The sequence below is a fragment of the Carassius gibelio genome, chromosome B16 (assembly GCF_023724105.1).
Source record: "Carassius gibelio isolate Cgi1373 ecotype wild population from Czech Republic chromosome B16, carGib1.2-hapl.c, whole genome shotgun sequence".
Lineage (NCBI taxonomy): Eukaryota > Metazoa > Chordata > Actinopteri > Cypriniformes > Cyprinidae > Carassius > Carassius gibelio.
In genome coordinates this window covers 5,507,381-5,530,737 of record NC_068411.1, presented here as the reverse complement: position 1 = coordinate 5,530,737, position 23,357 = coordinate 5,507,381, and the positions used below count along the sequence as shown (strand labels likewise).

Here is a 23,357-nt window from a genome sequence, read left to right as displayed (position 1 = left end):
ATATGTGTTGTGTTAGATGAACGATATCATCAGCACTATAAGAGAGTCAGACCTGAAGCTGACCCTGGCGTTTGGGATCAGGATGCATCATGAGCGAGACCTGAAGATGGTGGAGGAGCTCTTTGTCAACTGTAAGATCCAGGTGAGACCCGCTGGTAGGTGACGTGTGATTCACCAGCAGGTCAACCTTTTCCACGCTGACTCCCAAAGCGCTTTGGGATAAATTGAATATATGAACTAGGTTTGGGTAAATAGCTGTCAACTGAGAGATTATAAAAGAATCATAAATATACTCATGGAGAAGCTCCGTTGCCGTTTTTGAGTGATGAGAGATGAATTGATTTATTCAAATCAAATCCAAACGAAACGTTCTCCTTGATGCAGCTCGCTGCCCTCCTGGGCTTATGTCTTCTGTGGCCTGGCTGTAAAAACATAAATGTTTATGTTGATATAATGCAAATGTGATATTTCATACATCAATATGATAGCAGTGCAAAAGCATTTAGCATGTGAAGCAGATCTGAAGGTCAGTTAGCACAGGCACTGCTCAGCAAGACTTAAAAATACTGTCAAATGTTATTACAATTTAAAGGTTTTTTTTACATTTTAAAATGCTTATAAAAATAAAAAGCAGTTTCAGCATTATTTATCCAGTTTTCAGTGTCACATGATCCTTCAGAAGTCATTCTAACATGCTGATTTGCTGCTCAAGAAAAAAAAAAAAAAAAAAAAAACAGCATTTTGTATTATGGCAAAAGATTCCCATTCAAATAAAAATTCAGTTTGATCTACTTAAAGAGAACAGAAAGTATCATAAGTGGTCTTAATTATTAAAAGTCTTAATTATTTAAGAGGTCCTAAAATTGGGTTCAGACACCGAAATCATGATCATGATTATTAATCTTCAAAAGGCTAGTGACATAACATGCTGGAAGACAAAACATCGATCCCAGACATCGATCTTTTGTTGCAGATTGCCTGAGGTTGTCTTCTTGTAGTCCTCCATTTTCCTGATTTCTTTGACCCTGAGTAGATTAACAGTTCCAAACCCACTGAAACATCCCCACAGCATTACACTCCCCCCGCCATGTTTCACTCTGGAGACGCTCTTCTTTGGGTTGAGCACCTGTCCCGTCTTACTCCAAACCCCAGACTACATCTCTAAGACCAAAGAGCTCTACTTCTGTCTCATCTGACCAAAGGAGACGTTTCTAGTATACATAGTCTTCTCCAGGTCATCCTACAAACTTCATTCTAGCTTAAAAGTGTCTTTTCTTTAGAAGAGGAGTTTTTCTTGGTCAGCAACCTCACAGTCCATTCCTGTCCGGGCCTCTAGTGTCCGTCTTCATTTAGATATCAATCCCAGACTTGACTAAATCATTCACTAGTGTCTTGGCAGTTGTTTTGAAAGATACTAATCCTCATCTTACATCATGAGAAAAACTGTAAAACAGCTACAGCCCTACGAACAAAATATGGTGAAGTTACATTGAAATGACCCCCTACGCATTCCTTTGACTTCTCTCTAAGGTGTTAATTGCAACTAGCACGCTAGCATGGGGTGCAGACTTCCCTGCTCACCTGGAGATCATGAAGAGCACAGAATACTCTGACAGAAAGACTCACCGGAACTTGGATTACCCCGTAACAGGTAACATCTGTTTTTACGTTGTGTGTGTGTGTGTGTGTTTTCGCTGACTGTCCGATGTCATTGATCTCTATCATTTCCATTCCAGATGTTCTTCAGATGATGGGTTGAGCAGGACGGCCGCAGTTCGATGATCAGGGCAAGGCTATTATCCTAAAGAAGGACTTCTAGAAGAAGCCGTTCCCTGTGGAGTCTAGGTGTGTATAAAGCAGTAAATCTCTCTGTTTTATGTTAATACTGATAATGACAGAAGCGGTGTCGTTCCTGTGTATCTGCAGTCTTCTGAGTGTGTTCTCCGACTGCTTGAATGCAGAAATCGCAGCAGGCACAGTCACCTCAAAACAAGACGCCATGGATTACATCACCTGGATGTCCTTCTTCCTCAGGCTGGTCATGAACCCCAGGTACTGCACATAAGCGTAGTTTTGAGTCTCATCAGTGACGTCGTATGGCTAGGATCCTTAGTAGTGGTCTGATGATACGTAGAAAGCAGGATACCAGCGTGATGCTGAGATCAGAGAAAGGCCATGTCTCATGTGGTGTTTATGAAGATATTTTATGCTGAGTGCTGGCAGCCAATAATCAAGCTGACTTGGTCGATTATCAGAAGTTTGAGTATTAATTTAAATGTCTAGAGACTGCAGTAGGAGTCATAAACTAACAAAAGACAAAACTGACTTTTACTAGTCTAGGTCAGTATTAAATTGTGCATATTCCAAAATTCTTAAAAGCACAGTATATAAATGTAATAAATCACCACTTTTATAACCACAAAAGTAAGACCTCAAGGTACCATCCAAAACGACAACAAAAAAATAAATAAAAAATCTGAAAAAAAAGTTATTCTTAATAGTTTTTTTTTCAATCTACAGTTATCTAGATCAAACATTAAGTTAAAAAAAAAAATCCAGATAGTCCTGTTTATGACTTACTGTTAATACATTTGTGATTGAATCTCCATTAGGCTACGGTGTGTGTGTGTGTGTGTTTGTTTTAGTTTTTTGTTTTTAATGTGCGGGGGGCGGGCACATAGATATTCGAATATATTGCATGATATTCAATATCCGTTCTAATTGGATTTTTTTCAAAAGTGGGTGTTCCAATTGACTGTCTACCGATCACAATCGGCCGATAATCGCTTTGGGTTGATTGATCGGTGGTCTCTATAAAGGCCGATCTCATAAAACCGATCTCAAGCTAATGATGCTGCTGTGAGAGGTTTGACTCGACATGCAGCGACACCGTCTCAGTCTCTGTCCGGCACAGGTCAAATAATTATAATGTTTTAGATCAGGTACAATTCATATTTCTTCATTAAATAACTGATAAAGTCATTAGAAAAAGTTTCTGTCAGACATAATTTCACAAACGGTGTGAATGAATCACTGCACGCTCTCTCTTTCTCTTTCAATGCGATTGGCTTCAAATCACATCATGTCTGCACTATCAGTGAGCTGCACGCTGCACAGTCGACACAGGGATATTCTACACTGTCGAGGCAGTGTCGCATCATCACTAAAGTTTATAAATTGCATTTTTTCTTATTAATTCTTGCCATTGTTTAAAGCATTCAATGCTTGCGCATCTTCCTGAAGACCGTGCGCTCAAGCACACTCGCAGCGCACACACATAATAACGCCAGGTTCACATTACTCTGTTTGTAGTGCGTGTGTGTGGTGTGTATTGTTCTGTGCTCATGTTAATGGATTAAAGCGTTCTCACTGCACACACGGTTGTGGTCTGGCAGTGTGTTTAGAAGCAGTGCAGAGATCGTTTCAGCACCAAGTCTATCTTTTGCAGTGCTGCATGCGCTGAATTAAAGTAACAAGTAACAGAAAAAAAAAAAATTGAAAAAAGCATTTTAAGTAACAATGTTTGGATTTAAAATCAAAATAATGGATAAATGTTGTGTTTGTGGTAAACAGCCATAGATCAAGAACAGACTCCTGTGTGACTGAAAGTACAGTGTGTGCTGCTTCTGTACCACACATGGACTACACACACACCTCATCTCACACACAGCTCACAAAATCAGGCTTGCGCTGTGTAAGCTATTGTGCAACAATTACACGATTGTAAAAACAAAAATACAGTGCATGAAAAAATGGCCCCCTCCACCCCTTAAATCCTCTCACAAGAGTCCCCTAAGAGAGGAAGTCATTTTCAAAAATGAAATTCAGGTCCTGAGAAAATGACCAAAGAGCTTGGATCATGGATCATCATTATAAATAATTCGACATGATAAAAGAAGGCTTTTAAAAGATCTGGATCAGTGATCAGTTCGGCAGATACTGCTTTCTTTCTTTTTTTCTTCTTCTTTTTTTTTCAGTGACCATCCTGAAAGATCCTGATCGGAGCACCCCTAATATACATTTACGTATGTGCACCTGGGTGGATGATTGCCGATATGAAGATATACAAAAAAAAAATAAAAAAAAATAATAATAAATATTTTATATAATAAATATATCCCTTTCTTTTTTTTCTTCTTTTTTCTTTTTTTTTTCTTTTTTTTTTTAAGAAAAGCATTACCACATGCACATAATGTATGTGTTTTGATGTCTAGAGGTTGGAGTATATTGCTCTTCAGATAAACAAATAGAAAATAGTCTGGCTCAACAACTCAAACAAACAAACAACGTGAACTCAAGCTAAATTCGAATTACGACTTGTTTTATTAATTGGCCTAGTGGGAGATCGGAGCTGTTGGGTGAAGCCGCAGTGACCGGACTGCAGCAGAAGACAGAACAACATCTTCAACCGCTTTCACGGGGCTCATTACTTTCTGTGTTTCCATGGCAACATCATCGCTGGCCACTGTGGCCACAGTCCAGCCCGACAGTTTACACCTCCGTCACAAAACAAGGGCTAAAAGATCACACACACACCAGCCTCGCAGGGTCATATAGGGCAGCGCAGACATCTGCCATGAATAGGAGAAGATGATTCCAGAACATTCCACTGACATTTGCACGCCTGTCAGGCCACATTAAACATAAAGACCTGTCTGTGCCCTCTCCTTACTGCAAACACCCACAGCCCAGAAACACTCGCTGGGTCCTCAACGACTCGAATGACTGAGGTAATCAAGCTCTTTATATGGGCCGGATTCTACACGTCTTCATTTATAGTTCTTCCCCTGAAGTCCACTTATAATCTTAACCAACAGTCGTAACTGAGTTTTTTAACGTCCATTTTTACACCCTTCTTCCTGACCTTACAATTAAACGAACTCTCATGCTACCGTTCCTTTAAGATTATGTCAATTATATATTACCACCAGCTCTACTGCGAAATACTGAACAGATGTTCACATTGGAGTTTAGTTTCAAGACTAGATCTGTTTTGTTGTTGTTGTTTTTGTTTGTTTTATACATATATAGTTTTTGCTGGCCTTATACAAGCCTTAACTTCACTTTTCCACAATTTAAGGGGAAGTCATGCCCTCTTCAAATAAATTGTTACCGTATATTTTTTCTGAGCCTATGGGCAGATATTTGTCCCTGTTTTAATTATTAACTTGCTTTATTTTGTTCATATTCAGATCTCACTGGAAAATAAGACAAATACTGACAAACATCACTTTTTGCAGTGAGATCAGAAGGTGAATAAATATAGCTGTGTATGGAAGCAGTTATTCAAACCTTGAAGTCTTCTTTATTATTAATAATATTATTATCATTTATTTTGAAAAAAAAATAAACAAAACTATGAAGTTCAGTAGGAAGTTGTATTTTCAAACTCTGAAGTGTTCCATATATAACTGAGTGGGGTCACACTTAATTTTTTAGGTCCAGTTATCACTATTAACTACAACTTTTGCCTCAATAAACCTAGTTACTGCATATTAATAGTTAGTATGGTAGTTGTTAAATTTAGATATTGATTAAGGGATGTAGAATATGGTCATGTATAATACATTCCTGTAAAAATTTGCGCTTTTTAGACATTTACGCCTAGAGAACATACAGATGAATTGTGTTCCCTTGCATTTGTTTCTTAAATGGTCTTTTCTTGGCTGTAAAAGGGTCTTTAAAGAGTCTTCATTTCAGAGGTGTTTAAGGAACGCATGCAAAAGCCCTGCTATTAGAATAGTGTGTCGTTGGGTAATGATAATATGGGAAGGTTGATGTCCATGGAGAGCATTTTAGTTAGTAGGCAACTCATAGGTTTTGTTCTTTTCTTAATGTAACAACAGCATGTTTCCAGTAAGGTTGTGTGTTAATAACAGGGCACGCTGGTTCCATTTGGCACATCTCCATCAATCTCTGTGGCTCTGTGGCACAGTATCCTTGACATCAGCCGTGATTGACTGGAGCCGAGCGGCTCCACAAGCGGACAGGATCCCCAGAGATCTCATAAAGACCTCACATCAGACTCCCTGAGACAGGAGCTAAATGATGCTAACACTAATGGCAGCGATTTAATCAGCCGTATAGGTGTTCGCTACGACACACACACACAACACAGGCTGAAAGAAACACATCCCTGCGGTGTCGAATGATGCTATTTATAATGCCTTAATATCATTCAGTACTGACATTCACAATCAAAGAGGTCTCATGAAGAGATCTTGTAAAACTAAAGAGTTAAATTTCCTAAAAAGTGTTGTAAGTTCTCTTTGACAGTCATTTGACAGTTTAAACACTATTTGTGACCCTTGACTGCTCATCAGGGTAAAAAAAAATCAAATTGAGATTTATGCACAGAGAGCTGCATAAATCATTTTTTGTTGTTGTTGTTGTTGTTGTTGTTGTTTTCTGAGGGTGCAAAAATCTAAATATTGAGACAATCGTCTTTAACGATCTCCAAATGAAGTTCTTAGCAATGCATATTACTAATCAAAAACTAGTTCTGATATATTTGCGTTAGAAAATTTACAAATATCAACATGGATCATGATCTTTACGATATTCTAAGGATTTGTGGCGTGAAAGAAACATCTAATTTTGACGGTTTTGTTCCAGGGTCACATTTGTACTTGTATCTACTCATACAAGCTACATATTAATACCGTATTTTTGAGACTATAAGTCGCACCTGAGTATAAGTCGCATCAGTCCAAAAATATGTCATGATGATGAAAAAACATATATAAGTCGCACCGGACTATAAGTCGCATTTATTTAGAACCAAGAACCAAGAGAAAACATTACCGTCTACAGCCGCCAGAGGGCGCTCTATGCTGCTCGGTGGTAGGCTACAGGAGCACTGAGCAGCATCTCTGGCAGCATAGAGCGCCCTCTCGCAGCTGTAGATGGTAATGTTTTCTATTGGTTCATTTCTATTGGTTCATTTCTCTTGGTTCATGTTAAATTAATTTTGATAAATAAGTCGCACCTGGCTATAAGTCGCAGGACCAGCCAAACTATGAAAAAAAGAGCGACTTATAGTCCAGAAAATACGGTATTTTAAACTGAGTACGATGGTTTCTGTCCCAGTAAACTGTTGCACACCTTACAAAGTTACAAATTTTTCCACGTTTTCTAAAAATATATTTATGATTGAACAAATCTGAAATCAGCATTCATGTCTAAACTTGTTAAAAATGCTTAACTGTAACAACATCTGTTTATCTTGTTAATATGCATTACCGTAGAAGTTTGCATTCCCACAACCCAACCAGATTTTTTGCACCATGGGATTAAATATCCCTAACAATCTAACAATATCCTGTTCCCGACGTCCGTTTAGAACAGCATATCTGCTTTTATTCTTATTGACCACTGGTACAGCACACACTCGGAGTGTTTTGCACGTGCTGCACGCATGCTTTCAGCCTCATGTGTTTTATTTGCGGTGTCTGTTCAGAACGATGATCAGAGCAGGCTGTACCGGAGGTAAATACACGGCCCTCAGACAGAACAGCAGGTTGTCCATGAGTGTCAGAGAAAAATAAGGATGGAGAAAAGTGTGGATGCTCTGTCCTTGATGGATGTTCAACTCGGTTTTGCTTAACCTCCAATTTCAAATGACAGATGTTGTTTTTTTTTATTTTTCTCTCTGCGACACTTTTTCCTATTATGTTGTAAATGTTCTACGATTTGCATCCTGACAAGACGAATAGGCATAAACTTTTTGAGGCCTACACCATTTTTATTTCCCTGGCACTTTTTTTGCCTTCTGTGTTACAAATCTTGTGTTTCAAGATAATTCATATAAATTCAAGACTCATGACATGACGTAAAATAACACTATTTTGTTAGCCTACATTTTTATTTGTTAGCGTATCTCTCTTTCTTTCAGTAGCAGAAATTTAAATGTGAGATTCTGGAAACAAGATCTTAAATTTAAAATCATTATGAACCCTTATTTTTTTTTTTTTTTTTTTTTTTATATTAAGCAGCACCCCTGTTTTCAACCTGAAGATGTTTCTTGAGCAGAATGATTTCTGAAACTGGAGGAATGATGCTGAATATTCAGCTTTATCATCACCGCAATAAATTCGTATGTATGTCTACTCAAATTAATGCAGGCTTCATTCAAAAACCTAAAATAAATCTTACTAGATTTTTGAATGGTGAATGGGAATGAATGCAGATTTTCATTTATTTGTAACCTCTATTTATCCAGACACCAACAAATTCTTGTTTACTTATTTATATTTATTATAAAATGGTCTGCTAATGCATACTATATTATAATATGCATAATGTGTTTAATAACAAATAAAAATATGATTTAAATCAATATATTATAAATATTATTCTTTAATCAGTGTTAAATTATGGCAACCAGTGGTTTTCTTTAACCGAGTCATGATGTTTGTTTGTTTTTATGTTTACCCTCAGCACTACAGTCAGGCTGATTATTAATGTAATTTTCATGAATGTTTCACCGATACTTGCTTTTCACTTTCATTTCATCAGCAATATGCATATTGTCTGTTTGTATTTTAACGAAAAGCCATATTTTGCAAATTGGATTGGATTTTTACATGTTTAAATCTATGGTGTGTAGCACCTACAGCTCTGCATATCTTTCTGAAGAAATGAATGAAAAATAAAACAAGGTAATTGCGACTTTTTACTCCTTTTTTTCGGAATTGCAGAATTCTGAGAAAAAAGTCAGAATTGCGAGATATGAACTTGCAATTATGCGGAAAAAAAGACAGTCAGAATTGCGACTTTATTCTCAGGCAGAATTACCGCAAATACCTTGTTTTATTTTTAATTCAGTGGCAGAAACGGGCTTCCATACATATCATGATTAGCGTGTTTGATTGTAAGGATTAGAGAGAGGGTGTGAAACACACTAGTTTACTGGGTTTGCTAGTTTAAGGGTGTAAACTAGCTATCTCTTAAGAGCAGCTTTTGAACTGTGAAATAATGTGAAGCTTTGACAAATTCAGAAAGCGTCTGTAGACATGAGGCCTTTTAGTCAAAGACATGTCCTTCTCACACACACACACACACACACACACACACACACACATCAGGCCTCCTGATCTTCATGACACTTCTCTCCACCTGTTAACTGCTTGGAGATGCTCACATCGAGCCAAAAGCTGCTCTGCAAAGGATCCTTCCTTACACGAGGCATTAAAGAATAGCAGCGTGAGTGTGTATGCATGGACATCTGATCATTATTTACATGAACCTCTTTATTTACATGTCTCCATGATGTGTTTTTGCGAATTATTAACACACACAGATCATGTACAATATCCAGTGCTCGTGTGCTGAAACAAATGAGCAGTTTCTAGAGAATACATCAGTCTTTTTTTTTCTTGCTCATACAGCAGGAGAAATGTTTGAGTTAATGAAGTGCATAGTTGTGTGTGGATCTCATGTGGTTGCTCTTAGAGCTTTGCAGAGCATGGAAGTGATTTTTGCTCTCCAGCAAATCTGGAAATGATTTTGCATCACAGCGATGCTTTTCTGGAGGTGTTGTGTTGTTGTATGTACACCCAACTGTATAAATGTATAGCATTATATACCAAGCATTTTTTTTTCCTGAATTTCACCTAGTTAGCAAAGATGAGAAATAGTTTGTTTTGTTTCAGAAGCTGTGTAAATAAACTCTTTTTTTTTCTGGAGGACCGCCAAGGAATTTCATCTTTGACCTGCCGCTGTCCAGCTGTATTTTGACCTCTGGTGTGTTAATCAGTGACCGTCTTGTTTTGTTCAGGACGAGCACACCATCGAGCCGCTGAGGTACGACCGGATCCTACTATTCCCTGAAACACCAGACCAGCCACATGAAGCCAGAGCTGCCCGTCCAAGAGCTGCTGGCCATCCTGTCGGTGAGCAAACATTCGTTTTGAAAGGATCCACTCTTTCCTCTCATCTTCTGACCACTGATGCGTTCAGGGACGGTGCACTTTAAACACCAATGCATCACCACCTTCACTGGCCAACATCCTGACACCGTTAATGATTACTCCACGAGTCCAGTTTGGATACAGCTCAGCACTCACACACACACATAATTGCACCCCTAGGGTTGGTGTGAAAATTAGCAGCTCTTTACGTTCGCCTCATTAGAGTGCCGCCCCTCTTGGCCCCGCTCTCACTGATCGCGGCCATAATTGAGACATAAAGGCTTTTCACACTTCACTGACGTCCTCACGACATGACATCTGTCTCATAGAGGCACTGCGGACCTGATGGAAACTCTCCGAGAATATTGTTAAAACATGTTCTTGAACACTTCTTATAGAGCGTGTGAGATCAGAGACAGAGAAACTCGAATATATAAAAGTAATGGGGATGTGCTTAAAATATAAATTCCACAAATCTTACTCGAAATACCAAATTAGGTGAGATCTGAAATCCAGTAAGCCATTCTGTCAATTTATTTAATATTTTATTTTATTTATTTATTTTTTGGTTTTGGATGTTATTGATATTTATATATTACATTCAATGTATAATTTTAGACATGACACCAAATATTGATAACAGGGTTGAAATTTTTGGGGTTTTAAATTTAGCAGGAACGGTCGGGTCAGGAAGAAAATTATTGTGTAAATTAAGTGAAAAAAAAAAATAGTCCTGCCCAGACCTAAAAAATGTGGAGTCTCTAAGATTGTTTTGAAAGAGAGGAATATATTTATTCAGCACACATTAAAGAACCTGTATGTTGTTATAAATAATTTCATCAAATTCAGTGCATTCAAATAAACTATCTCTATTCTTTATGAACACTTTTTTTTTTTTTTTTTTTTTTTTTTTTTTTAAATATTAAACAGCACCCCTGTTTTCAACCTGAAGATGTTTCTTGAGCAGAATGATTTCTGAAACTGGAGGAATGATGCTGAATATTCAGCTTTATCATCACCGCAATAACTTCATATGTATGTCTACTCAAATTAATGCAGGCTTCATTCAAAAACCTAAAATAAATCTTACTAGATTTTTGAATGGTGAATGAGAATGATTGCAGATTTTCATTTATTTTGAACCTTTATTTATCCAGACACCAACAAACTCAATTAAATAAATGAAGCAATTTATATAATTTTTATATGTCGAATGAGCAGCATTTTTGTCCAAAGTTTAAGCTTTGTTATTTATTTTCAAATAAATGAAAATTATTAATTTTTAATTTAAAATAATAGTTTTATTATTTTACGCAACTTTTAATTGTATACACTGAAGTAAAGTTTTCCACTCAGATCTGTTGTTGATGTTTGGGTATTATTTAACATGATTAAATCATTTATTCAATTAGTCATAAGATTATATATATATATATATTTTTTTTTGCTTAATAAAATGTTTCTTCATAAAAGCCCATTGCAACTTCCAATATATATATATATATATATAAAATTGGAAGTTATTTTATATAGAAACAGTATAAAATATAGTGATGCTATTTAAAAAGTTTTACAAAAAAGTTGGTAACACTTTAGTATAGGGTCCAATTCAGACTAATAACTAGTTGCTTATTAGCATGTCTATTATTAACATATTGGCTGTTTATTAGTGCTTATAAAGTACATATAATGGATGACATCCGTAATCCTACCCAATACCCTAAACTTAACAACTACCTTATAAACTATTAATAAGCAGCAAATAAGGAGTCAATTGAGGCAAAAGTCATAGTTAATGGATAGTTAATAGTGAGAATGGGACCCTAAAATAAAGTGTGACCAAAAAGTTTTTTTTTAGAGAATAAAATGCTAATAGTAAACTTTCCCGAGGTGAATGTAAGGGGTGGTCAATGTGAAGTTGTTTGAAAAAAATTACAATTAAATGAAAAACAGTCTAAATTTGCGGTTTTGTTTAATATCGTTTTTCTGTTAATTGTGGCTTCCAGTCCAACATAGCAGAACACGTTGCTTATCTTCCTTCTATAACGTTCTGCTCTCTGTGGATAATGCTACAGGTTTTTAACCTGTGATGCCATGTACTATTTCTTGAAGATACCATCTTACAAACCCAGATAAAAGATAAGTCCTATTATCGGTTAATTTAGTATATAAAAGTTGCACTTTTGTTATAATTGCACAAGCAGCAATAAAGCATTTTACAAACAATCATTCCTGAGATTAACTATAACCTTTCTGAAAGAATGAAAAAGAAAAGAAGCCATCAGAGACTGTGACCGCCGTGTGACCTGGGCAAACAAACTAGTCCAGAACATCTCAGATTTCCTGATGTTAAAGACATCGCCACAAATGCTTCATCTGCTGAACTGGTCAAAATACAGAAGGACTGAGAGATGGGAGAAGGTTTTGAGTCATGCCTGTGAATTTTAATGCCGGCGTGTTTGTGTGTCAGTAATAGGAAAAGAGCACACGTTAATGTGGTAATGATGCCTGAGGCAGCAGGGATAAATCACTGATCCTCACAGTTATATGTTTCCCGCTTGATTATCCACTTACCACTCCGTCATTACAGCGAGCTGTCTACCGCTCACACTGGTTGCTTAACAAAAGCATGACATGAGGTGGGCAGGACCCCCTATTTTCACTCTAACCAGTCTTTCAATAGCAACAAATGACCCCTCCGCGTGACGCCTCCCCCATCAGCCCCTCATTCACCCTTATTGTCCTCTAATTACCGTGGAAGGGTTCATAATGAGACACCAAGTCAAGGCCGGCCCTCACAGCTACACGAGCTCCCCCCGTCCCAACACAATGGTCTTGACCTTCTCAGTTTATCCAGCAATTAAAATCATACATCAAAGCTATGAAGTGTTAAACTGATATTCAGTTCATTGTAGGTTATTATATATACATACATACATTTTGTTTATTATTTTTATGTAAATGTAGTTTGTCTGTGTCCAGTAGCTCTCAACACATGCTTTAAATAAAATGCATAAAACAAATAACAGAATTACAGAATGAATGTTCTTTAAAATACTTTTTTTTTTATAAAAATAAAATAAAAATGAAATGAAATGAATTAAGTTTATGGCACTCAAGAAGTGACATTATTCGGACCTTTTCTATAGCATAGCTGGGATAAAAAATATATATATTAAATCATTAAAAAAATTTATAATTTTTTTTAATTATTACAAATATTTTGGACAAAATTCTAGAGTTGACTGCATTCATCAAGCTCAACCATTCCACTCTGTTGTTAAATTATTGCAAGACAGTACTTTTTTTTCTAATGTATGAAAATAAGTTAATCATTAGTCATTAATAAATCAATATTTTTTTATATGTTAGAAAAAAAACATTAAAATACGAGTTTTAAACTAGATTTAAACTATTTAACTTTTATATAAAATGTTGTCGTTCTGGCTTCTTATTCGTTGTTGTATTGATGTTTAGCAGTGAACATGACAAGACGCAAGACACATTTCCGAAAGAAAGTACTCTTATCATATAAATAAATACATTATAACAGTAAATGTAATTTACTAGACTTTTTTTCAGATTAATTCTTTTCTAAGGTGGACCTCTCTTTTTATTGATTTGATGTATTTATTTTTAAGCCAGGTTTTGTAAGGCAGCCTGGAAACTCACAGAAGAGCAAACAGGCTTCTTAGCTCAAGGGACTGTAATGTTTCTCTCTCTGTAAAAGTCACCCGGTTGTAAAGAGTCAAACCTCTCCGTTTACATTCATCACTTTCCTTGTTTTCAAGATGTTTTAATAGTTACGTTTAGCAGTCATTGCTTCCTGATTCTCACTGAAATACCCTCTGTGTTTGGAGATGTTTTTTGGAGATGCAGTGCTGGATTTTGCGCATTATGACCATTATTTATTGTAGTCTAGGACATTTACAACAGGAAGTCGTGGAAATAGGGGTGGAAATAGGGGTGGAAATAGGGGTGGTGTTGGTGCAGTGGATAAGACACATGCCTCCGGTGTGAGAGATCCGGGTTCGAATCCACTGTGAGACAACAGTGTGTCCCTGAGCAAGACACTTAACCCCTAGTTGCTCCAGAGGTGTGCGACCTCTGACATATATAGCTATTGTAAGTCGCTTTGGAAAAAAACGTTAGGTAAATGTCAAAATATCCTAACAGTTTAAATTTGTGATACCATTGTTCAGTCTTTAACAGAATAAAGTAGATTATTTGTGTATATTTATAAAGTGCAAAATTAGAAGAAAGCTCAAATTTATTGTTTGAATACTGAAATAGATTTTAATTTTTTAAATGTCTATTAATCAAAGAATCATTGTTTCCACAAAAATATGATTACAGTGATAATCAAGAAATGTTTTATGAGCAGCTAATTGCAATTTAGAAAATTCATGTGGCTCTGAAGACTGAAGTAATTATGCTGAAAAGTCAGCTTTAACCTCACTGCAATAAAGTATACATCCAAACAGAAAACCATTCTTTTAAAATGTAATAATATTTCATGTTAATATTTAATAATATCAAATACAGTGTTGGAGCAGGAAATGATATCAAAACAAGATTCCTTCTAAAAGATGTATTCACCAAAAAGTTGTTTTTGTGTGTACAGTATGTGTGTGCAAAAGCTAACAGTCTGTGAGACGGCATCCTAATGGTGCTTGGCAGTGGTGTGTTATTCTGACCTGTGGAAACAGACTCACAGTGCAACACTGAGGAAAAAGTGGCTCAAGTGTGGATATGATTTATGGATATTCTGCTGTCAGGTCGTTTGGAATGTCATAAAACAGTTGCCTCAAGGGCAGTCATAAAGAAGCCTGCACTGCCTGAGCTGAGCTGGCCAAGCAGCCTGATGTTGATTGTTCATGCCTGATGGCACACCTTCGGATCTGTTTGCAATTGGCTATGCCTGAGACCGCACTCTTGATTTTCTTCGGCCGGAGACTGGACAGATTGTCCACGCTGGCGGTCCGGCTCTGCCAATGGCTCATGTGTGTGTGTGTGTGTGTGTGTGTGTGTCTGGGAGTGATTGGCTATGCTTCTACTTGATGTGGTTACTTTTCTGGGTTCCCGCTGTGGCAGTGTTGCTGGCAGCCGCATGCATTCAGAGCAGTCGGTCTCTCACACAGCTGAGCTCATCCTCAGTGATGTCAGAGTATTAACCCTTCCTATGATGCCCAGCCAGGATGATTACATTTGAATATTTATTTGTGCTCTCTCTGCTCTTGCCATGAATTTCAGCATTTCACTGTGTGAGTTATTACAGGAAGTTACACCACCATTCAAAAGGCTCTTTTATCTCTTATGTAAGGCATTTATTTAATAAATTATTAAATATTATTGGGTCATTCCATGTCAAATCAACCAAATGTCAGAAATTTCCCCAGCTCAAAATTTTGATTTTGCTAATGTTTTTTTATTTATTTGTTTGCTTGTTGTTGTTTTTTCTGAATTAAGATAAGCATGTATAGTCATGATAGCCCAAATATTTAATGTCATGGAGTAATATTTACTGATTAATCTACTATCAGGTAGAAGGGGGTCAAAATGGCAATTTTCACCTGAGATTCAGAGCCAAATTACAGGGTGATAAAAATAGCTGGGTTTCCATCGCCCTGCTTTTATGCGCATTTTGAAGTATCGCATTAGAAACGAATAATGGAAATGCTGAATTTCAAATAAAAATGCCTTAATTGGCAAAAATGTGTTTACGCTCGCTTGAGGTGTTTTTTTATTTGTGTGAAAAAGGGTTAATGTGAATAATGGGAGTAAATTCCTTCAAGTGCATCAAAAAAGTAATGCGATTTTTTTTTTTCACAGCATCTAAAATGTTATGTTCATTTGAAAATGCCCGAGCAAAGTCTGCAGCATCCACCTCCTAAAGCAATTATGCAACTATCTCCACAATTATCACATAGGTATTCTTTTTCAAAAGTTTGTGTGCCTATAACTCAAGAAGTATTAAATATATTTCTATATGGTTTTAGATTATAGTTCTTAATAAACTTTTAATTTGGAATCTCCATTTTCACATTCTTCAGTCCCAGAGATATTGGGATGTCAATGAGGTTCAGATTGTTTGAAAATACCCATTTTGGATGGTCGCTTTTATATACCGCCGATACTTATTTTATTTAAACTAGAATATGTGAAGAATAAGTAATGTTGAAACTAGAAATCCGTTTTGTTTCTCTCTATCAAAACAATATGCATAGACATACCTGCAATATTAGCAAAATTAAAAATGTTAGTTGACATGGACACAGAATGACCCTATTACAATTACAGATAAGTGTTTTGTTTTTGAATATATTTTGAAATGTAATTTATTCCTGTGATGGCACAGATGAATTTTCAGAATCATTACTCCAGTCTTAAATGTTCTTCAGTCTTCAACCTTAGAAATTTATTTACCATTATTTTTTTGTTGTTGTTTATTTATTTTATATTGAAAATTTCAAAAGACAGGCATGCTTTTAAAATAGAAATGCATCCACATTGAATGAAGGTATTATTATTATTATTATTATTATTATTATTATTATTATTATTATTATTATTAAACTCTTACTCCAAATAATGATAGTGTACATTGCATAAACACCTTTTATCTACAAACTTTAAATCCAGAATCAAATTTCTTTTGATTTGAAAGTTTTGTTTTTTTGCCAGTTTTGTAGTTCTCAAATATTTCATATTGTATCATCTTTTAAAGTTAGAAATATTTCAGATGCAAACAGAGATCATTAAAGCATCATTAAAGGAGCTGTGAATATTTTCAAACAAAATAATTGATAATAGTTTCAGAAAAAACTACTTTCATTTCTTGTTGAAGCTCTGCACCAATAGACTGGTTACGGTCAGAACTAAACATCTGGCCTTCAAAGAAGCAGAGATTTCTCACAGTATCTTCTACCAGGGTTTTTTTTTTTTTTTTTTTTTTTTTTTTGCCTGTTAGTCATTTAATAACTACAAATGAAACAGTAATTATTAATATCAATAATTAAGATGACCTTAAATTACCTTATCAAAATCGAATTAGAACACTGTCTTGAATAATAAATGAAATAATCGGGCAGATAAATGCACTAGTCTGGATGACTAGTCACCCGTCCTTGTTTATTTTCAGTCCTCTGTTAATTATTAAGCTAGCTTTATTTTCTCTATCTGAATGAACATTATTTGGTCTGCCTCTCTCTGTCCGTCCAGAAAGGTTTGTCTTATCATCTTATTGCTCTCCTCAATTTACTCAAGCAGCTACTGTGAAATGTTAATCACAACTTTAATTTGTACTGCATTAGCATTTTGATTAACTTGCAGGGCTTTCCGGTGCTCTTCATGTGCTTTTTACTCATAGTTACAGAGGAAATGATGTTTTGATTAATTAAGTTTGTTAGCGCAGCTGAGCTCAGCAAACTTTAACCTTAGAGGAAGAGAATGACAGAACCATAGAGAGGGTGCGGAAATACAGAAGACGGGCTGGCATTTAAATAAAGATATACCAATAGTATTTGCTGATATTCCTAATGGTCTGATTTCATCCGGTGAGTGTTTATACTCAATACCGGCATTATGTAGTTTATATAAAAGTATTGATATATGTACATAAAGATAATATCAAATGCCTTGATTTGTATAAAATGTTTCAATGGCGTTCCTTGCCTGTGTCGGCACAGGGTCACGTCTCCAGGGTGTCCCAGAGGTGCTGACCACCTGAGGACAGCTGTGACCACAGCATCTGGGTGGTCTTCCATTGTTCTGCTCACAGATTTAATGTTTGCTGCTCAATCTTATCAAATGGAGATACCTGCTGTATGTCTAACCTGACACCCTCCTGGGGCCAGTAGAATGATTGGGCCCGCTCAGTTCAACATCTTGCTGTAGTTTGGCACTCGATACCATTTTTGGCATAGGTCATAATTTACAAATAGACGAAAACATTTATTACTAAAACCATTACAATTATTCATGTTATATAAATTAACATGACTACAAGATATATTATAATATAAATTATTTTTCGTATTTATTTTGATATATTTTAAAGTGTACCAGTGTACCAGTTAATAATGAATTTTTGGAAATGTTATTTGGTGCTGCTTAGTATTTTTGTGGAAACCGTGATATATTTTCTTTAGTATGATTTGATGAATAGAAAAAAAATGCATTTATTTCAGAAAAAAATATATATAATTGGAAGTTATTTTATATAGAAATATATATATATATATAATTATCATTTTTGGTATATATATATATATATATATATATATATATATATATATATATATATATATATATATATATATATATATATATATATATATATATGTGTGTGTGTGTGTGTGTGTCTGGTAGAAAAGTATCAACAACAGCATAATATTTTAATAATAATAATTTTAAGTAAATAAAATTTAAATTAAGAAATTGTACTAATTTTTTCAAGGTATGACCCCAAACATACACATACATTTTATATCACATGAATAATTGTAATTGTTTTTGTTATTATATATATATATCATTTATTTGTATTTTTCACATTCTTGTCAGTCCGTTCGTGTAAATGTAAATTATGAACTATGCAAAAAATGCCATTCTGCGGCACCATTTTAAACTGAAAAGCCCCAATCATTCTACTGGCTCCAGTCAGGGTCTAGATATGTGACCCTGGACCATAAAACCAGTCAAAAGGGTCCTTTTTTTGGTGCAAAAATAAAAAAAATTAACTTAAAGGGTTACGTCACCCAAATAGCAAAACTATGCCATTAATAATGTACTCTCATGTCGTTCCAAACCCGTAAGACCTCTGTTCATCTTCAGAACACAGTTTAAGATATTTTAGATTTAGTCCGAGAGCTCTCAGTCCCTCCATTGAATCTGTGTGTACGGTATACTGTCCGTTATTAATGACATAATTTTGCTATTTGGGTGAACTATCCCTTTAAAACTGTCCAAATGAATTAATATCACTAATCAAAAACTAAGTTGTTATATACTTACAGTAGGAAATGTACAAAATATCATGGAACATGATGTTTACTTAATGTCCTAATGATTTTTGGCATAAAAGAAAAACTGATCATTTTGACCTTTAGGGGAATTTACAGTTAAAACCCAAGGACCAGATATGTCGCAATGAAGACCAGGACTCAGAGATGAGTTCAATTAATAATATTAATTTTACTTGAAGAAAATAGTTTGCAATCTCATCACGCAGAAGTCAGCTTCAACACTCTTGAAGGAGTTCGCAGGCCGCCCCCAGTACAATACAAAATCAACCACAGTTATACCCTGACAGAGGATACTAATTGCGTCAATACATGAGTCAACAAAATTCTGATTGGTTCCAAAACCTAGATAAAACTCTCCAAAGACGTAGATCTGATACGCTGGACACTGGCAGTTGATCGTTTGTCCTGGGACTGTCTGAGCTTCTCCCTGTACAGACAGATACTAACACACATACACAGAGAACTTATCTAAAATTCAAGGCTTTCTAGCACTGGCGAGTGTCTTATCATTACGATTGGATACACACACATAATATGTGGACATTAATCTTGAGGAAAAGAAATACAGCAGACATAAGGTAACACATTTCACTCTTGCTATAACTTGATTAATAGTCAAACAAGAAATCATGTAATAATATAATATAATATCAGTATGAAGGATATGGCAACTCAGCATCCACTCCTTCAGACCCATACAATGTATTGTTCTATTGTTATAAATTACGACTGCTTTTGTGCCCGAGGGTCACATATAGGGTTTGTATATAGAATCACATTTTAAATGATTATAGAAGAATTGGTAGTTTGACTAAAATCATACAAGTGCATATAATATATACCACTATAAATGATCATAGGTTGTGGCAGGCAATGTTTGTCCTTATTTTGTATCATACAGGCGACCTCATGCTTTCTCTTGTCCTCCGCCCATGTGTTTTCCGCTCGCCCGAGCCTGAAGCATCCTAACACGTTGTCACAGAGAGAGGCAAGTGTTCACTTCCTGTTGGCGGTGTTAAAGGGGTGCAGAGCTCCTCACCTGTGGCTCGCTGATTATGACAGTGGAACATGTCTTAGCGGCTAATCCCGCCGCCATCTCTTATCTAACTCCGCAAACACCATCAGCATCACTTATCAGCGGGGACGCCTCCCCCACCCCGCTCCAAACCGCTCCTCACACATGCACACACTAACAGCACTGGCGTTGGATTTTCTCTCGCCCATAAGACATTTCACTGCGCCCGTGTCCCGCGGCGAGTGTAATTCGGTGGAAACACAATAAAAATGGTAAGAGAGGGATCAGGCCAGGCAGAGACAGCAGGAAACGGGAGCTCAGCCAGCCCTTGCAGGATTGAAGGCAGCGTCACGTGACCGTCTCTTTTCCTTGACAGGAGGAGGAGCGCCAAAGGTGCGAGGGGCGGAGGTGGCTATCAAGGCCCAATCGAGGGGCTTCCAGAGCTAATGGCTGCCTGTTACGGGAAAAGAGGACAACAGGATGATGAAGGATGTCCTGCAGCCCAATCAGATCTCTCAGGTGCGTCATCTTATCATCATCATCACTCGGTTTGTAAAGACGTCTGATGTATTGGCCCCTGCTGCATTTCTCGACACCGTCGATCAAAATATACTTTTTTTGGAGACTGCAGTTGTGTGGATGAATCACCTCTTTACAACATAAACATTCAAATAATTTCCAGTCCCCCACGCGTTGGGCAGCGGGCACGAGCGCGTGATTCGACGGAAGTGGCAGACAGTCACTGTGGTCTCAGGTAGCACCAAGATCTCCAATTACCTCCCAAATGAGAGGGTTTAGAGCTCCAATCTAAGTGCTAATTGCAGCGGTAATGCGAGCGTCCGAGCCCAGCGCCCGTCCCCATCAGTATTCCAGCGACCCCCCTTCCTCTCGGCCCTGCTAATTAAATAAGCACATGCGCCGCCGCGTCCTCGTCTCGTTCACTAAGGAAGCGTAATCCTTGCATAAATAGCTGTGGCGGGGTGATCTACACCGTTTTTTTCCTTCCATCTCATGTCTCTAATGCTAACAGAAGCACGGCAAGCAAACGGCGCCTATTTGTTTGCTCTGGATGTTTTGACATATTTTTATGTTTTACTCTAGTACAGTTGTTAAATGGCTGTGTTTATGGCTTATTACATTATTACAAAATATGCACAACCAATCAAAGGTTTGGAGTAATTAAGGACTTTTTTTATACTCACCAAGGCTGAATTACTTTATCTGTATTCAAAAATACAGTAAAAACTGTAATGTTAAGAAATACTGTTAAAATGCTAAATGAATATATTTTAACATGTAATTTATTCCTGAGATGCAAAGCTGATTTACATTACTATAGTCATTACTCCAGTTTTCAGTGTCAGCTGATCTGATGTTGATTTGGTGCTCTTTTGTATCTGTTATTAATGCTAAATTATTAATAATGGTTCTTATTATTATCAGTGGAGCTTCTTATATTTTTGTGGAGACAATGACGCATTGAAATCAGGATTCTTTTCTGAATAGAAAGTTCAAAAGGACTTTTTTTTTTTTGCAAAATAGAAATCTTGTGTAACCTTATAAATTTCTGATCCATTTATTGGATTCATGTATCAGTTTCTCCTTTAATTACTTATCTCAAAGTAGCAAAAATATATTAAGTAGCAAACGGTTGTTACATTGATAATAGTAAGGAGATGATTTATTAAGATGAATAAATAAGCTTTCCATTGATTTATGATTTTTAGGATAAAACGACATTTGGTGGAGATACAACTATTTGAGGATCTAGATTCTGAGGATGCAAAAAAAAAAAAGTCTAATATTTAGAAAATCGCATTTAAAGCTCTCCAGATGAAGTTCTTAGCAATGCTTATTACTAATCAAAAATTACATTTTGCAGTAGGAAATTTACAAAATATCTTCTTGGAAAATGATATTTATTTAATACACTAATGATTTTAGACTTAAAGAAAAATAGATCATTTTGACTCATATTATTGGATTATTGTTGGCTATTGCTACCTGTGCTACTTCAAACTGCTTTTGAGCCCCAGGGTCACACATTACACAGCCACACCACACACCACACAGTCCGTGATGTTTTGTGTAGTATCTACAGTCTTAATGTGTGACTCCTCCTCTAGTTGTACTGATGAGCGACGGCTACCTCGGCCTGGATCCACCTGAACCTCATCCCAGCCAGCAACAGAGAGACTGAAGTGACCTCATGCTTCGTCAGAACTAAACCAAAGTTTCCCTCTTGGCTTGGATGTTAATTTGATGGCCAATTCTTCAATTCTTGTTGTGAGTTCTAGGAAAAACTACACTGATTTTTATTTATTTATTATTATTATTATTATTATTGGTTCAATTAAACATGATTAGAAGATCTGGCCCAAAAAATCTATTTCCCCACTGATTTCATATCTAAGGAGAGAGAGATCAGATTCAAGAGGAACCTTCTAGATCAGTCTCATCAGAAAGTCCTGCCTTATTACCCTTCTATTACCCTTATTCACCATTTTAGGGCAAACGTTATATTTGTTAATTTAAAATATAAAAACAAATATTGTTTTTGCTTCTGAATTCTGGAAACGTTCAGTGTGAAAATAAACTTTGTTAAAAAAAAATCAAATAAATAACATGCAGCAGCAAAATTGTTTCCATTCATTCCTAAGTGTTATAGTTTTATTAGTATTAGTGGATGTTGAGGTTGGACTGAAGCAAACAATAATTTGCATCATGATAATATGCAAAATTATCAATTATGTTCTAGAAAAATAGACAGCATCTCCGACAAACATTTATTATATTTATTTATTTATTTATTTTTTACAGGCTTGGTTAAAACTTTTAAGTAGGCCGTTTTATTTTGCTGTCTCTAACACTATAATTAAAACTCCTAATTGTTTAATCGTTTTTAAGCGCTCATTTATTGCCAATGGTTTTGAGTCCCTACTGAGGACTTCATATATTGTAAAGTATTTTCGATTGTTCTCTTTTCCACTGACGCCGTTTAATCAGCAGCAAATTCAGGCTTTAGGAAAAGGTTAAAGCAGCATCAAGCGTTTCGTGTGCAGGGCACATCCTCTCTGATTTTCTCCTGCTGCAGGTGATTTCCTATTACAGACACAGACTGCTGCCCTCCTGAGATGCACACACACACACACACACACACACACAAAGAGCTTTTGGCATTCTGATTTATTTCTGCATCAACATTTGCTGCATAAAAAAATAAAAGTTGGTTATATGATTTTAATTGCTTATCATACTGTAGTAACAATGTAATAAAAATCTGTCATCATATTGATACACCAAAAAAATATAGAGAAATATTAAGAAACTATCGCCGTTGACAAAATTGCTGGCTCTTGATCAGAAGAAAAGTGGGATCTACTCCTTCTGTTTCCCTCTGAATCA

At 36.1% G+C, this 23,357-nt stretch overlaps 1 long non-coding RNA gene across 1 annotated transcript; it reads left to right on the top strand.

Moving 5' to 3' along the window:
* Nucleotides 1–1,824: 1,824 nt before the first annotated feature.
* LOC127974877 (uncharacterized) lies at nt 1,825–22,572 on the top strand. Its single transcript, XR_008157398.1, has 4 exons — nt 1,825–2,052; nt 9,779–9,893; nt 20,329–20,471; nt 22,079–22,572. It is a non-coding gene; the product is annotated as an uncharacterized LOC127974877 (long non-coding RNA).
* Nucleotides 22,573–23,357: the final 785 nt, after the last annotated feature.